The 16,678-nt window shown below is 36.1% G+C and overlaps 1 protein-coding gene and 1 pseudogene across 7 annotated transcripts in view; both read left to right on the top strand.

Moving 5' to 3' along the window:
* The window catches only part of CTNND2 (catenin delta 2), a 1,127,657-nt gene that overhangs the window by 727,056 nt on the left and 383,923 nt on the right, over positions 1 to 16,678 (top strand). The window lies entirely within an intron of this gene.
* Positions 9,624 to 10,295, top strand: LOC122733516 (annotated as a pseudogene).

Genomic DNA, 16,678 nt, shown 5'->3' with positions numbered 1-16,678 from the left:
AACTCAATACTACTTGGCATTTGATTAGATATGAGTTGGGGGTGAGAAGGGATAGAAAGGGGGAGAGAGAGACAGAGAAAGAGACAGAGAGACTCGGGGATGATTCCAGGTTTACATATCAACCTAGCTAGAAGGATGGTCATGCCTTTAAAAGAAGTGAGGAAGTTTGGAAGAAGAGGTTTGGGGGTAAAGGAAAAGGTAATCTGTTTGGTTTGGGATATGTTGAGTTTAAGATGCATACAGGACATCCTGGTGAAAATGTTTATAGCATTCAGTTATTTATTTAACAATGACTTAGTAAGTGTTTGCTATCTGACAGACTCTGCAATACAAATTAAAACCCACAATATTGCCTGTCATAAAAGAACTTTGTGTTCTACTGGGGGAAAGCATCACAAAGAGAAGTCAACACAAGATACATATGGAATAAACTGATAGTAATTTAGAGGAATGTGGTACTAACAAGACCCTAAGTTTTGTTTTGGTTTGCTTGGTTTTTGTTTTGTTTGTTTGTTTGTTTGTTTTTTAGCAATATATAATAATAGATTAGGAAAAGGTTCCTTTCTTTGTGGCACATGTATCAGAAGATAAAAGAGACCTTAAAAAGTCATATAATCCAATCCCCTCTTTTACAAGTGAACAAACCTCAGCTCAGAGAAGGTAAGTGAGTTGTCCATGATCATACACATAATAATTGTTAGAGGAAGGATTTGAACCCAGATCTTCCTTACTCCAGGTCCAACACTTTACTAAATCATGTTATATTTTTGGTCACTATAATTGTAACTATGATATTTGAAAAGTTTTTATCAAATCAATTTCTCCACAGCTATGCTAGAAACAAATTGTAGAGTATGGAATTGCAAGTCAGGAGACCTGGGTTCTAATCTTGGGTTTGCTACTAATTAGCTACATGATTTTGTTCAAGTTTTCTTACCTGTAAAATTGAAGATCAGTAAGGTACCTTCCAATTCTAATCATGTAAAATGCTATGAAGGGGGACAGCTAGGTGGCTCAGTGGATAAAGCACCAGCCCTGGATTCAGGAGGACCTGGGTTCTAATCCAGCCTCAGACACTTGACACACTAGCTGTGTGACCCTGGGAAGTCACTTAACCCTCATTGCCATGCTCAAAAAAAATTCTATGATAAGTTAATATAGTGTGATATTCACTCTAGGCATGTTTCAGTGCTGCTTGGGTTATAGGGTTTTGAATATTTAATTACAAAGACAAGGCAACTTGCAACATCAAAAACTATGTCCATGTGAATGATCCCTTACCTTCCCTTTTCTTTCCCCTCTTCTCCCCTCTTCCTCTCTCTTCCCATTTTCTCTCCTCTCCTCTCTGTCTTTCTTCCTCCATTCCTCCCTCTTCCTTCCACTCTCTCATTTGATGGCTACATGATATCATAATATGGGATGGTTTCATTGTATAGGATTGTCTCATTATATATCTCTGTATATAGGATGGCTTAGAGGACAGAAAGTCTGTAGGAACTTATTCCAGAAAAGAGACTATTGTAATAAGCTACATATGAGAATATTGGGTCTCTGGTGATGTCACTTTGTAAGAGAACAATGAACAGAATTTGGTAAATTGCCCTATGTTAGTAGAGATGGAGAAATACTCAAGGGAAACTTCACTGTTTTGGAGGCATTAACTGGTAATTGGATGAATAATGGTCCCCCATGAAAGTAATGGGTAAGTGGTTTAGGGCTAAAGATGATGAATTATTTTTAAGGAATATTGAGTTGAAGATGATGATATTTAGGGGAAGAGGCACAAAAGAGCTACAGGAAGGAAATTCGGGAGAGAGAAATCACAGTTACACAAAAAAAGTGTTTTGTGTGTACATAACTTCATAATGAAAAAACAATGAAATTCTGTAATTTTTTAAAAAGTGTAAATAACCCAGTCAACCATTTAATCATCTTATTTTAACTTCTCTTTAGTATTATTTAATTCATCTCTGCTCCATTAGTTCTTCTTGTCTTGGGTCAGATCACTTTTAAGGACAAAATATTGCCGTGGAACTTCATGTAAATTAAAGTTTGAATTAAACTTCATAAAACTAAGGGCAATTCTATCTTTCTTATTAGGATCCCAGTGTGATTTACTTAGAAGAAATGAGTAATGTTCCTATTCCATAAAAATCACTGAGGGGAGGAGGCTTTAAAAATTTTAATAGACTTGAATTTAGATCTTCTGATTTAAAGGAGAAGTCACAGTGTGAAACTCAGACCTGAGTACTGCTTTACAATCTACATTATCAAATAAAAAGTACAGCTAATGGGCAAAACATGTTCTCAATGAAAAGAGTCTTTGAATGTAGTAGTTGAAGATCACAACATGTTATGCTACCCTGAAGTTCAATTAAAATTATCTTCAGAAGATCATCTCAGAAAAGTATTTACCACAGTGTTGCCACATGATTACAAAAGTTAGTGCACATGAGGATTTACATATAAAAATAAAATGTGGTCCTTATCCCTTATAAGATTTTATAGCCTAAAATCAAGTCAATAAGCATTTATTAAGTTCCTACTCTGTGCCACTTACAATTCCAAAGAAAATCATAAAGTGGTGAAAGACAGCAGTTTGGTGTCATGTTCTCAGAATCTGTTTTGCCATGAAGTAGCTTTTTAAAAATATTTATTAGTTTCCTAAGCTGTAAAATTGCAGAGGCAAGGGTAGTTGGAGTGCATAATCTCTCAGGTCTCATCCAGCTTTCCCAAGCCATGATAAAGTTGGGGATTGATTAGAAGTTGCTTATCTATTCTCTGAACAGGTTATTGTGGTTGGACTATGTTTGCTCTATTCCATAGGGTTTGTTGATGGACTCTCATCTAGTCATTACCCATTAATCATAGTACTTCCTGGAGCCCCATTTCCATTCCCTTAGGGGTATGGGACAGACCAAGAAAGTTTCAAGGATGGAAATGTATCAACAATATAAAATCATAGGAAAATAAGAATTTAGAAAAGGAGATCATTATTAAATCAAACCTCACCTTTCTCTTCCTCAGGCTAAACAGTTGTAGACACTGCAATCTTTCTTTATAGGTCTTATTTCCTAATATATTTCTTGCTCCTCATCTCTAAGGAGGTTGGTGAGAAATGTAATGAGAATTTAAAATAATATGTGTTTTTTTGTTTCAGAGCTGAGAGAGGGCTTAGAAATCTAGTTGGAAATTTTTCTTTTATTAAAAAAAGAAAGCCTAAAGATATTATTAAATATTTTGAACAAGGACATACCACTAGGAAGTAGCAGAACCAAGACCAGAAGCCACATCTTCTAGACCAGTGAGCACGTCTGTTATACCATATTTCCTCAGGTTCTGGCACATTATAAAAACTTTCCAGCTTATTCCTTTTAGACTTGGCTAGTTTATTTGTTTTTTCCCTTGAGTGTCTAAGTTTTATAGGTTTCTAAATCTAAATTTGCAAGTTAAAGGTCTGCATGATTTTTATACTGTACTGAAAAGCAATTTTTTTCTGTTGTATTTAAATTATTTATTTTTGAAGGATAGCTCTGCATAGAAGTACATTTATAGACTAGACTTATCTTAACTGATCACTCCAGGAGCCCAGTGGTAAAGGCAGTTTGGAAATTACATATAGCTGCAGCAATAGACAGGAACAGTAAATCATGAACAACTTCGAATTACCAGTTCATAAGAAGCCAGAATTTCAGGTGCATTATTCCAAAGCACAAATATACCTACCCTGTAAAATTTCTAAATGAGGATTTGAGACAAGCATTATAGTGAAGATTAGAATGTTGTAGTCTCTTTGTATCACCTCTCTGTGTTTTATCTAGTAGATTTCAGAGTTTCTTTGTGTAATACGTCTTAGAAATGGCAAAATGCTGAATATAAACATTTTAGAAACCTCAGAAATAGATTCTGTTGATAGCTTCAGAAAAGGTGGTTATCAGTAATTAAGTTAGGTCAAAATTTTAGAAAAATTACATGCGTCCAGAAATAGTAGTATACCTGAGTTGTGGCAAGTTTTCAGGTGAAGCCTCAATTTCTACTTACAGATTTCACGTGTAGATAAATAAACCTTCCTATCAGCAATGACATTGACTCACATTTCTGTGGTGCATTAAGGGCTACAAAATTCTTACCTCACAACCACCATGGAAGGTAAGAGTACATCATTTCATAAATTCAGAAGGAAGTCTTGAGTTGCTTGTCTAGAGTTGCAGAGATAGTAAGCCTTAGACTGGAAACCAGGGCTTATAAGTTTGTCATGTGCTAGGTGGGGATATTATTCTGCTTGAAGATTGCAAGTCTTTACACCACTGTCACTTTCTATTTTCCTTCCTCTTCTTTCATGACAGGTGCAGGTGGTGGTGGTGGTAGTGGTGGTAATGGTGATGATAGATGGCAGTGGTGGAGAGGGCCTCCAAACCAAATTCCATTTCAACCAGCCCTAGGGGTGCAACTTGCCACTCATAATGCAAGTGTCATTGCAGCTTTCTGTTTTTGGGAGGAGGAACTCCCAGGAATCCTGGGCTAGTACTGACTCCTGGAGCAGAAATTGTACAAGGAGGCAAAAGAGGACAGTTCCTTTCACATTATTGAAGTGCCAAAGCCCTGCCTTGTGAATGTCTCTTATCCTCAACTTGGATTCTTGGAAAGATTTGTGTGTGTGTGTTTTTTCTTCTTCGTTTTTTGGACCATCTGGATACATTTCGACCTGAAGTATGACAGAGAACCAAAGCAGAGAATTATACTCCCCCCTCCCCATCATTCATAAAAACAGAATCTAGTGTTTTATACACTCAGCCCCTTCTGTGTCCTCCATCTGTGTTTGCACATTAGGTTCATCTGCTTCCAATTAGAATGCAGCACACTCTATACACCTGTGGCAGTTTTAACAGTAGCAAACCATTGCTATTAACTCCCTTCATCATTTACTCTCTCTTGAGAAGAGGCAGTATGTCTTTCAGGTGACCTGAATTAAACTGAGCATGCTATGGTAAATAACAAATGTTTAAAAAATGGAATCAAAGGAATAACTTTTATCATAAGTAACATGCAACAAAAGCTATTGCATGTCATAGAGTTTAATCAATAATTTATTAATACAACTTATTTTCCCTTTTAGTTGATTGCCACTTGTGTATCCTAAGAAATATTTTAAGAAGATACTTAAAGATAATTTTAAATACACCTTTTATAAATATTTCTAGGACAATGCTAGGAATAAAAAGCTAGTGGATTTGGAATGACAGATAATTGTAATAGTGTGATACAGTTAAAATCCCTTTCATAGACTTGGGTCTCATAGATGATTTAAATATATAGTACACCTGTCCATACTACTGGCCATAAATATTGGCATAATATTTCCTGTAGAAAGAGAAATGATCTGTGGTCATAGATCTGCTATGATTGCAATATAACTTAGAACATACTGAATTATTTAAAAGCTGTACCTGACTGATGCTTGACATGCTCCAGAAAACAGAACAGCAGTGTTTTTTGCTTTGTTTTGTTATTTACAATTTAGATGGAGAAACATTGTAAAGTATAATTCACACCAGCATGAAAATTAGTTGTTATTTCACAATGAAAAAATATAGCCTAAGGAAATGACCAAGTTAACATTTACTAAGTTTTCTGACAGATGTGGAATTTTATTTATGGCATAATATTTCTTCATAGTTCTGAGAATTCATCCAGTAGTTTATATTATAGGAAAGGAAATTAGCTTATCTTATTATTCTTATAATATACTAATATTGGAAATTCTTTGATTATATTATAGTAAATGAAAAACATTCACCATTTTTTGAAAATTGTTTTAAAATGGAAGCTAGAGAATTTTGTAACCTTGCCACCCCTTCAAATCCTGATACTAATTAAGCTGCTTTTAAGAGCATTAATCTATAAGATTTCAATGTTTGAAGAAATATTTATTGAAATTGAGAATATAGTTATTGATACATTAAGATCACTTTAAGAATTCTGTTTAAGAAGTCATGTGAGACTAGATTTCCTCCACCATGCCCCTATGTGGAAAACATTCCCACATGTTCCCCATCTGACTTTTCAGTCTTCCTTTATGTGTTATCTTCCCCCATAGAATATGAGCTCCTTGAGAATAAGGCCTGCCTTTCTTTTTACTTGTATTTCCATTCTCACCCGAATAAGCACATACTTAAATTGACAACACGTTATTATTTTTTTTTTTTGATGAGACAATTGGGATTAAATGACTTGCCCAGGGTCATGCAGCTAGTGTCAAGTGGCTGAGGCCTGATTTGAACTCAAGTCGTTGTTATTCCAAGGGCAGCATGCTTGCCACTGCACCACCTAGCTGCCCTGACACCTAAATTCTTAATTTAATCTCCTGAACATCTTAGATTTAGATGTTATTAAGTCCAATATCTTTCTATGTAAGAGTATCCTTTATAACATCCTTTGTTTGACTATTTCAATACTTGAAGACAATGAGGTTATTTTCTCAAAAGACAACTCATGGGGCAGCTAGGTGGCTCAGTGGATAGAGCACCGGCCCTGGATTCAGGAGGACCTAAGTTAAAATCCAGCCTCAGACACTTAACACTTACTAGCTTTGTGACCCTTGGCAAGTCACTTAACCCCAATTGCCTTGTACAAAAACAAACAAACAAAAAACCATAAAAAGACAACTTATTCCATTTTTTTTAAAGTGGGTCAAATTGTTAGGAAGTTCTTTATCTTGAGTATAATCCCTCTTCTACATGAAATCCCTTCAGATAGTTGAAGGATTGTTGTGTCAAAGTGGGACTCATAATGTTCTTTATTTCTACAAAAGGTAGAAGGTTAGAAGTTATAGGAAAACATTACCTTTGTCTAAATTACCCATGTGTTTTCATATACCAAAAACAGCAGCTTCATGTTATTTTTTCAAATATAAAATATTTATGAAAATGATCCTATGCTTTAACAGCAATAAATAGAAATCACAGTGAAAATTTCCATAAGATTATAGTATACATTTTTCACAGAGAACTTGTTTGAAAGCTTGCTCATAATCAAGGGAGGTCATTTGTCATGATGCATAGTAAATAATAAGGCAGCCTTGAAATGAGGAAGATATAGCTCAAAGTCCTGCCTTGAACACATATTGGTATGTGACTCTGAACAAGTCACTTAATTTTTTTGTGTTCTAGGCAACTTTCTAAGATTCTAAATTCCAGAGAAGGTGCTGACCTGGATTGGTGGAGGGAGATTCCTTAGCAAGGATTTCCCTATACCCCTAAAATCATAAGTCTTATGCCTAGCCTCATCACTTATAATGAGTCAGAAAGTTTCAATAAGGTACTCATTTGAAGAGGGGAAGATAAGAATTTTTAATTTAATATACATGTAGATTATTAATAAAACAATTTTCATCAAAAGGTAGTTGACTATAGCCTGACCTAGTAGTAATGCCTTAATCTGGTTTTTAAGAAGTGAACCATTTTTTTTCAGCCAGCTGAGCAAATTCAGAAACAATTGTCTCTTTTTAAGAATTAAACTACATTTTAAGCAAGATGAAAATGAAAGCACATCCAAAGTTTCTGAATCATGAATGTACTTTGCAAAAGGAATGATGTCTGTCCAGAGCCATCCCTGTGGGACAACTTTTGTTTTTTAATACTACACTAGGTTTTGGTTTTTGTTTTTTGTTGTTGTTTTTTTTTTTTTAAGTGAGGCAATTCGGGTTAAGTGACTTGCCCAGGGTCACACAGCTAGTAAGTGTTAAGTGTCTGAGGCCGGATTTGAACTCAGGTACTCCAGGGCCAGTGCTCTATCCACTGCGCCACCTAACTGCCCCTACACTAGTTTTTGTTTTTGTTTGTTTGTTTGTTTTTTTAGTGAGGCAATTGGGGTTAAGTGACTTGCCTAGGGTCACACAGCTAGTAAGTGTTAAGTGTCTGAGGCCGGATTTGAACTCAGGTACTCCTGACTCCAGGGCCGGTGCTCTATCCACTGTGCCATCTAGCTGCCCCCCTACACTAGTTTTTAAGGCATTAGACTGTAGAACTAAGGATTCCTTATAGGTGGTGCAGTGGATAACGTCCCCTAGAGCCAAATCTGGCCTCAGGTGCTTGACAGTTACTAGCTGTGTGACCCTGGGCAAGTCACCCAACCCTGGTTGCCTCAACATCCCAGGCTATCTCTAGTCATCCTGTTGTATATCTTGCCACTGGACCCAGATGGCTTCAGAGGAGGGAGTGAGGCTGGTGATTTTGCACAGCCCTTCCTTACTTAAATCCAATTCACTTCCAGTCATGACATCACCTCCCAATGTCATGGTCCTCTTCAACAATGAAGGATAAATAGCAATAAAGAGATTAGAGACACCAACATTTCTTAACATTTCTGTGGCCAATATAAATATGAGTTATCATAAGGCATCTAATTTGGAATGCTATTAAAACTGAAGCTGAAAAATTGTGCTAATAAAAATTTATGTTGAATGTGATATGGATAAGTTCATTGGATCATATCTTTAGATATGAAATAACAGAGTGAAACCCCATCATTTTGCAGATGGGAAATTGAGGTTCAAAGAGCTAAAGCAATTTGCCCAAGGTCACACAAGTAGTAAGCAGTCGATACAGGATCTGAACCCAGGTCCCTTAATGATAAAAGCAACATTCTTTTCACTATACCAAGGTGCCTCTTTCCAGATGTGTCTTTGTCCTTAACAATTCTTAAAGTATGAATTTACTGAGGACTTTTTTTGTTTTCCTAAATTTCTTTTTTTTGGCAGAGAGGAAACAAAAGAGGGTACAGCACATTGGGAATCCAGGTTCAGAAACCTTGTTGATTAGCAGGACTAAAAATATTAAAAGTCACTGTGTTTGTGTGTGTGTGTGTGTGTGTCTCTCTGTGTGTATAATATATGTGTATGTGATGTTGAAAATTAATATAGTTTTTATTGCCTGTTTCCTACAAAAAATTAATAAACAGAGAGAAATTAATCTTATAATATCTCCTACAAATTGTTTCCATACCTGTCCTCCTAGCAAAAACCAAAAAATTAAAAAAAAATCAGATCAGAGAACATGTCTAAAAACCAGATCAGAGACAGAGAGGAAAAAACATAATACCAATTTATTTCGTCCCAAGAAAAAAGAAACATGATCATGTGGAGACCCCTTCCTAAAGGGGCTCAGGGATGCTCTCTTTCTATGGGTATATAAGGTTTTTTTGTTCACTGGTTACAGGGTGTTGTCAGTTTCATTAGCATGATACAAATCAACCCAAAAGCAAATACTATAACAAGAATGGACGTAATGCAAAGTAGTTTTAACAATTTCAGTTATAACAAGTATGGAGGAGGAGGCAGCTAGGTGGTACAGTGGATAAAGCACTGGTCCTGGGTTCAGGAGGACCTGAGTTCAAATCTGGCCTCAGACACTTGACACTTCCTAGCTGTGTGACCCTGGGAAAGTCATTTAACCCTCATTTTCCTGAAAAAAAAAAATAAATAAAAAGTATGGAGTGCAGCTTCTAGCTACCCAGGGGCCGGGGAGGGAGGAGAGAGCGTAAGCAATATGGTTGCCACTGACACTTCCTGATTGGCTGTTAGTGGCATCACAGGCCCTCTGATTGGCAGCAGACGAGCCAGACCTATGTTGTGCAAAGGTGTGAAATGTAAGCAAGAGGAGGAAGAGGAAGAAGACCTAACCTCTCAGGCCTGGTGGCTAGAAGAGGCCAGCCTTAGCCCAAACCCTTAGGAGGAGGAGGGGGCCTGCCCAGTATCCTTGCCCCCCAACTCTCTCTTCAACTTCTCTATATTCAAACTCCACCATGGCCTCCAGAGGGGTGTGCCAGATCTCTGGCACCTTGTCCTGGTGGTCAACACCCTGACGCGAATTCAGTCCTCTATGGCCCTGGAGACCTCTGTCCCAGAACCCCTTTTTCCAGCTCCTATTGACTCCCTCCCAGTGGTGCCTGATGTCCCTCTGTGCACGTCTGTCTCAGCCCTCCTGTATGACCTGAGTCGTATCCAAGGCCTCAGTGACACCCAGACAGCCTCTCCTGAAGACGCTCCCCTGAGCAGGCCCCTGGACACAGGCCTGGATCCTGGGCGACCAGCCCCTCTAGGGTCCCTGGAGCTCCTCTTGGACAATGGAGTGGAGGATCTTTTTGATGATATTGACACCTCCATGTATGACCGTGAACTCTAGCCCAGCCTTAAAACAGACTCTGGAGAGACAGAGGACAAGATACAGGGACCAAGGCTGGATGTGTCTGAACTAGATTACCTCATGGATGGGCTTGTGGGCACACAGACTTTGTAGGGGGAGGCCCGCAAATGGGTCCCTGCCTGCTCCCAAGTAGCCTGAAATGGACAAGGGGTCATGGGATTCCTGAGAGCTCCCCTCCAGCTACAGACTGTGGGGGCCATGGAATTATGGGGTGGGAAGCTTGGATAGTTTTTAAGATGAGAACAATTAATATATGAAGCAATCTGTCTTCAAAAACGTACATACATATATACATACATACATAAATAACAAGCATGGAGGAAATATAAAAGCACCATGATAAGATTACAGGATTCCAAAAAGGAGTTTGGCACGGATGAGGATGCCCAGATGTTCCTATAAGATAGGGACTTACTATCCTGAGGAAAGAAGTCACCAGGTAGGAATTCTTTATCTGCTAGCTATCTGGTTCAGTTTGGATTTCACTTGAAGGACATTTTGCTCCTATTAACCCAGGGTTTCATTAAAAAATACTTTTGGATAATAAGGCGCCTCCATCAAATCCAAGTGAGCCATACATTCATATTAACAGTGATGACTATAACCCAAAGAGAAATAACACTGTATTATTAATCAAGCTGCCACTTCCATTTTCTTAGGCTCTCAGGTCAACTGATTTCATGACCCTTAAGTGCCAACCTCTACCTGTATTGTGTTGGGTTGTGTGTGGACATGTACCTAGCATATTTGGTCTGCTAATCAGAGCACCCAGCTATGGCTCCCACCTACTATCTACTCTCTTAAAACCCATCCCTAGTATGCACTTCATTGGATGACCCTTACCAAGGTTCTCCATGCACAGACAGAATTATTATAAATAGAATCATGGACTTTTAAACCTGGAAGAGATCTTAGGAAAGAGTTAAAAGAAATCTTTCCTTTCCCAGATGAGGAAACTAAAGTCCACTTGGCAAATGTCACATAACTGGTTAGTACCAGATCAAGGAATCCTCAGGTCCCCTTATTGCTAATAAGGTCCTCTACCTATGGTGGTATCTCAAATATCAAAGGTTTTTGTGGTTGGGATGTAAACTAAATTGTATGTTTTGGGGTTTTTTTTTCTTTTAGAGCAACTAAAAGTGTCCCAGGTTAATAGTAATGGAAGAGGCAAGGAAGGATTTTGCTTTGCCAAATTCCCAAAAATTTCCTGTCGCTAATGACATTTCAGATTTGTTCAGAGGTAACAAAGGGTTAATATAATGGATGCTCTTCTTATGTGGTATACTTTCACCTATGGAGAGTTACCTGGTTGTCTGGGTCCTTGGTAGTTATAGAAAACTCAAGAATTTGGTGATGTTTTTTTTTTTCACTCCTTCCGGTCAACAAAAAAGCTCTAAACTAAGTCTTTTATTCCAAAATAATGAAGAACTGAGACATTACTGCTGTTTTTACCTTGCCTAGGACTGATTCTTTGTTCCCAGGGGTGAGTCCAGGGGATGAAAGGCTTGATGTCTGTGCACTTGAGGATTGTGGAAGTCTGAGATATTGTTGATTGGTCTTAATTTTTTCAGTTTCTTAGAAGAGCTACCATCATTTTCTTTTTATTTGGATTATTTGGCACATCTAAATGTTGAAATGAGTATTATTTTTAAAATTCCTTAAACACAAATCAGAATGTTTAATACAGTCCTAGAACCTACTTTTCCATCGCTTCAATCAGGGTAGGGAATTTGTAAAGAAAGAAAGAAGCAATGGGAAATGCTGAGCCCCCTTTGGTGTGAGATAAGAATATAAAAAAGATTCTTGCATTAGGTAGCTGTCACACCAGTAACAAGTTATTCAGGCTGCCTTCTTAGGAAGAATGCAATTATACTTCAGCAAACAGCATTTTAAAAACACTCTAAAAATAAATGTCTCTGAGAAACACCTCTATCCTGACAGGAATTTCACTTACCTTGAGCAAAAGCAAGTTTTACTATGTCTTTTCCTAAGTAATATGTCTAAGTATATTTTTAATAGAGAGAAGGAAAAAAATTAACATTGCTTTGTGAGATGGAAATTAAGAGAATTTGAGAAAGAGAAAATGCTCAGTTGTTTTCGCTTACTCTGACCACCATTCATTTATTGTTCCCTACAAATTAGAGGATAATTTAAGATATGATTCAGTTTTAAAGACTATGATTTTCATGTTTTCTATGAGCTAACTCTTGATACTTTAAATCTTAAGGTTTATTAGAAAATTCACTATTTGTCCTATTATGTATATACACACATACATACATATATTTTTATAAAGTAAAAATAAAAGCTATTAATAGCTTTTTAAACTATTAAAGATTTAAAAATACACTGAAATTTTTTGGACACCCTTTAGGTCAGAACAGTTCTCTGAGGTGTTTGGAAAGAAAAATTTAACATGATTACTTATAAACTAAAGGATCAACAATTATGACTACCCAAAAGCAAAAGAACTGATAGATGTCACAATGGGTAGAGCATTGGGTCTGAAGTCGGGAAGACCTGAGTATTTGGACGTGTATGACCCTGTGTAAGTCACTTAACCTTTGTCTGTCTCAGTTTCCTCGGTTGTAAAATGGGCGTTATAATAGTACTTACCTCTCAGGACTATTGTCAGGATTAAATAGGATAACATTTGTAAAGCATTTAGCATGAGGCCTGACATATAGGTGCTTGTTTCATTCCCCTTCCTTACAAAACTTTCCAACTCACTCCATTATCCTAAATGTATTGATTCTTTTCCTCATGTATGGAAAGAATTGACATCAGTTAAAGACAATTATATTTCTTGGTTCTTTTGGTTCTCTGATATAACATCATTCACAAATATATGCAATATATAAAATAGTTTCTTTAATTAGAAAAAGTAACAAAATATAATTATAACTTAAAGGATTGTATGGGTGTCTGTTTACCTACTGAATTTCTATCTATACCTTAAAATCCCTTAAATACATCTTCCTCCATAAAACTTTATTTTCTAGTCTTTGGTAATTAATTTTTCCTTCAGGCTGCACGTGTCATGGGTTTTGTTTTTTTTTTTTTTTTGGTTGTTGTTGTTGGGGTTTTTTGCATGTACCCAGAGCAATTACTGTGAAATATTATGAGTCATCTAAATATGGTTCCAAGAGGGTAAGGACCCTGTCTTATTCATTGCCCCCACCAAAAAAAAGGAGAATTTTTTTTTTTTACCTAGCATTTACTACAGAACTGTACATACTGCAGACTTTTTGTTTTTGTTTTCTTTTTTTTTCAGGGCAATGAGGGTTAAGTGACTTGCCCAGGGTCACACAGGTAGTAAATGTCAAGTATCAGAGGTCATATTTGAACTCAGGTCCTCCTGAATCCAGGACCGGTGCTTTATCCACTGTGCCACCTAGTTGCCCCCATACTGCAGACTTTTAAAAAGGTTGTTGAATTAATGTTTGTATATTAATGTTATTTCAATAAGTTTCCTTGGCACATAACAGAAATGTTTTTGATACAATGCGGCAGAATTTTCTTTTCTTAATTGTATTCTCTTTCTCTCTGGATTAGATTTAATAGTAATTTGTAATTTCCATGTTTAATTTTTATTTTTACACTTCCCCTATTATTTTATTGATGTAGGAAAAAAATTCCCTAGTGAATTAACTCCTTCTACCAAAGAAGATTGGCACCTTCCCTTGTAATTTGTCTTAAAATTGTCTGAGGCATTGATAGGTTGAGAGCAGTCACCAGGGTCAAACCACCAATATGTGTCAGAAGGACTTGCACCTAGATATTCCTGATTTGAAGTTAGCTTTCTATGCATTACCCTCTATCGCCTTTCATGTGCATGATTTGTTGAACAAGAGCCTAATTTTTGCACAAGTTGAGAGTACAAACTCTGATTTTATATACTGTTTACATTGAGTTACGAAACACACGAATTTGATTCTAAAGGATGGATAATTGTATTTTCCCCGATTTAAGTAGTTTTACTTCTAACATATTATATTTTCTTAGTGTTTTTTGTGTTTGTTTCTTTTTCTTAAGATTGCTTTGAGGGAAAGAATTTAATATCCTCTTATTCTACAGAGAAAGTAGACACAATTACACAAACAAAATTTGACTTGCCTCTTTTCAAGTCTGAGCAAAAGCTAAATTGAAGTTGAAAATAGAGTATGGTTGACAAATGCAACATGAAAGAACCTGAGAATAATAGTAAATTCACCAAAATTATTAAAAAACAGAATATTTCTTTTTATTATGTTTGAAGTTCCATTTTTTAAAGAATTTTTTAAATGCAAAAAAATCTGAGAAGCAAACTCCACACACAGGAAATCCTAGTTCATGTTTTATAATGTAGGATTTGCTCATCTTCTCTGTTTGTTAAGGAGAAAATAAAATGGAAATTTTCATTATACTAACACAGAGATCTGCTCCAAGATAAACGGATTATTATGAGAGGATGAGATATCAACTACCCACCACAGGCCTACTTAACCCTACTTGGCATCTTTATGTTGCCTTTCACATCACCTACAAGTTTGGTTGTTCCATGGTCATGATTTACAGCAATATAGCATCATAGGAAGAATATTATTACTAAAACATGGGCTTTTGTGGTACTGACAGGTTGGTCAAATTGGATGTCTTATACTGTTTCCCAAATGTTATGCAGTCTGATATCTTCTAATTCAATTCTCTTATGAATTCAGTTCCAATCTGCAGTGCCTGACCTAGACATAGATACTGAAGTACTAACTTAAATTGTCTATCTACCTGCATGTTATAATATGGGCAATATATGTCTTTCACCTAGTTTGTGTTCTTGTGTTGATGATAAGGCTGGTCTTATATGATTCATTATGAATTTCTTTGAAAAGTTTATGTAGTATTTCAGGGCTTAGTGCAATAGGGACATTGCCAATGGAGAATAAGACTATCAGAAGAATTTTACCATTAATAGGGAATCTTTTTTCTCTTTGAATTTTGTCTGTTGTATCCTCCATAATGACTCCCTATTTTATGTTTAAATTAAATTCACTTTAATTTTCAATGAACAAATTTCTCTCCCTCTTGCCTTTTCCTCTCACTTAGGGAAATGAAAAAGAAAATCCTTGTAACACATATGCATCAGCAAGCAATATAAATGACTACATTGATTTTCTCCAAAAAATAGATGTCTCTTTCTTTGCCCTGAGTTGATCTGACTCCATATTTTATGATTTATTTGATGTTGATACTCAGAAATCTCTGAAAAAAAATACAGTAATCTCATTTGGAAGAGTCTTGTCTTATCACTTAGTCTTCTTCCACAGATTTCATGTTGTAATTTAAAAAAAAATTTTTTTCCTGTAAAACTGTATTATATTTATCTGGGTTTGTTTCTGTCTGATTTCCCTACTAGACTATAATTTCTGTGAAGGAAAGGATTATATCTTACTGAAAAATGTCTCTCTCTAAAAGAGTTAATAAATGGGATAAATGGTTTGGAAAGATTTTTTTTAATGGAAGTTGGAAAGTTATAAATTAAATACTAAAAGAGAAAAGAAAAGAAAATGGATCTCCCTCGGTGAAAATTGGATTTTTACTTTACCTTAATTCCTACTTGTTGGGAATTACTTTCCCCTTCAGGGTGTTTATAGGATATTGCACATAAATGCTTCTTGACTAAATGTGAACATGACTATGAATTTATATAATCAACCAACCAATAGGCATTTATTAGGCACCTACTATGTACCAGGCACTGTACCATGTAATGGAGATACAAATCCAAAACAGCTTATACTAATAAGATAATCTTCTAAAGGCTTTTAAATTTCTGATGTGTTCTTCTTATAACAAAATTATGCCTTATTTCTCTCTCTCTCTCTCTCTCTCTCTGTGAGGCAATTGGGGTTAAGTGACTTGCCCAGGGTCACACAGCTAGTTAAGTGTTAAGTGTCTGAGGTCACATTTGAACTCAGGTCCTCCTGAATCCAGGGCCTGTGCTCTATCCACTGTGCCACCTAGCTGCCCCCATACATCTCTTATAAACTGTATTATCAGGTTAGCATTTGAAGAAAGACTGAAGCTATGTTTCTTTCTACATAGTAAAATGTCCTTTTGATTAACAACAAACAAAAATACAATGAAATAATTTTCTTATTCACTTATGTGATTGTGAAGTTATTGTCTGTTGCTTAAAATTATATGTAAATTGCCTGTTCCCTTCTAAAGTTGTCATCAAGAGTAACTGTGATGTGTATGTAGACCATTCCATTAAAACGAGAAAATAGATGCAAAGGTTGGAAACTGATAAGGTTTTCTTTTTGGTTTACCTTTTTGGTAAAAGTAACATCTATGATTGTTTCCATTCTTTTGAAATCTCCCCTGGTTAAAATATCTTAAAAACTTATCCCTGAAGAGTTTTTAACATTTGATCATTTCAATCACAAATATCTTTTTTTTAGGTATATCAGATGCTGGAATCTCCCAATGAGGAGATG

This window comes from Dromiciops gliroides, chromosome 1, assembly GCF_019393635.1.
Source record: "Dromiciops gliroides isolate mDroGli1 chromosome 1, mDroGli1.pri, whole genome shotgun sequence".
Taxonomy (NCBI): domain Eukaryota; kingdom Metazoa; phylum Chordata; class Mammalia; order Microbiotheria; family Microbiotheriidae; genus Dromiciops; species Dromiciops gliroides.
Note: the sequence above shows the minus strand (reverse complement) of the source record. Positions and strands in the feature narration are given on the sequence as shown.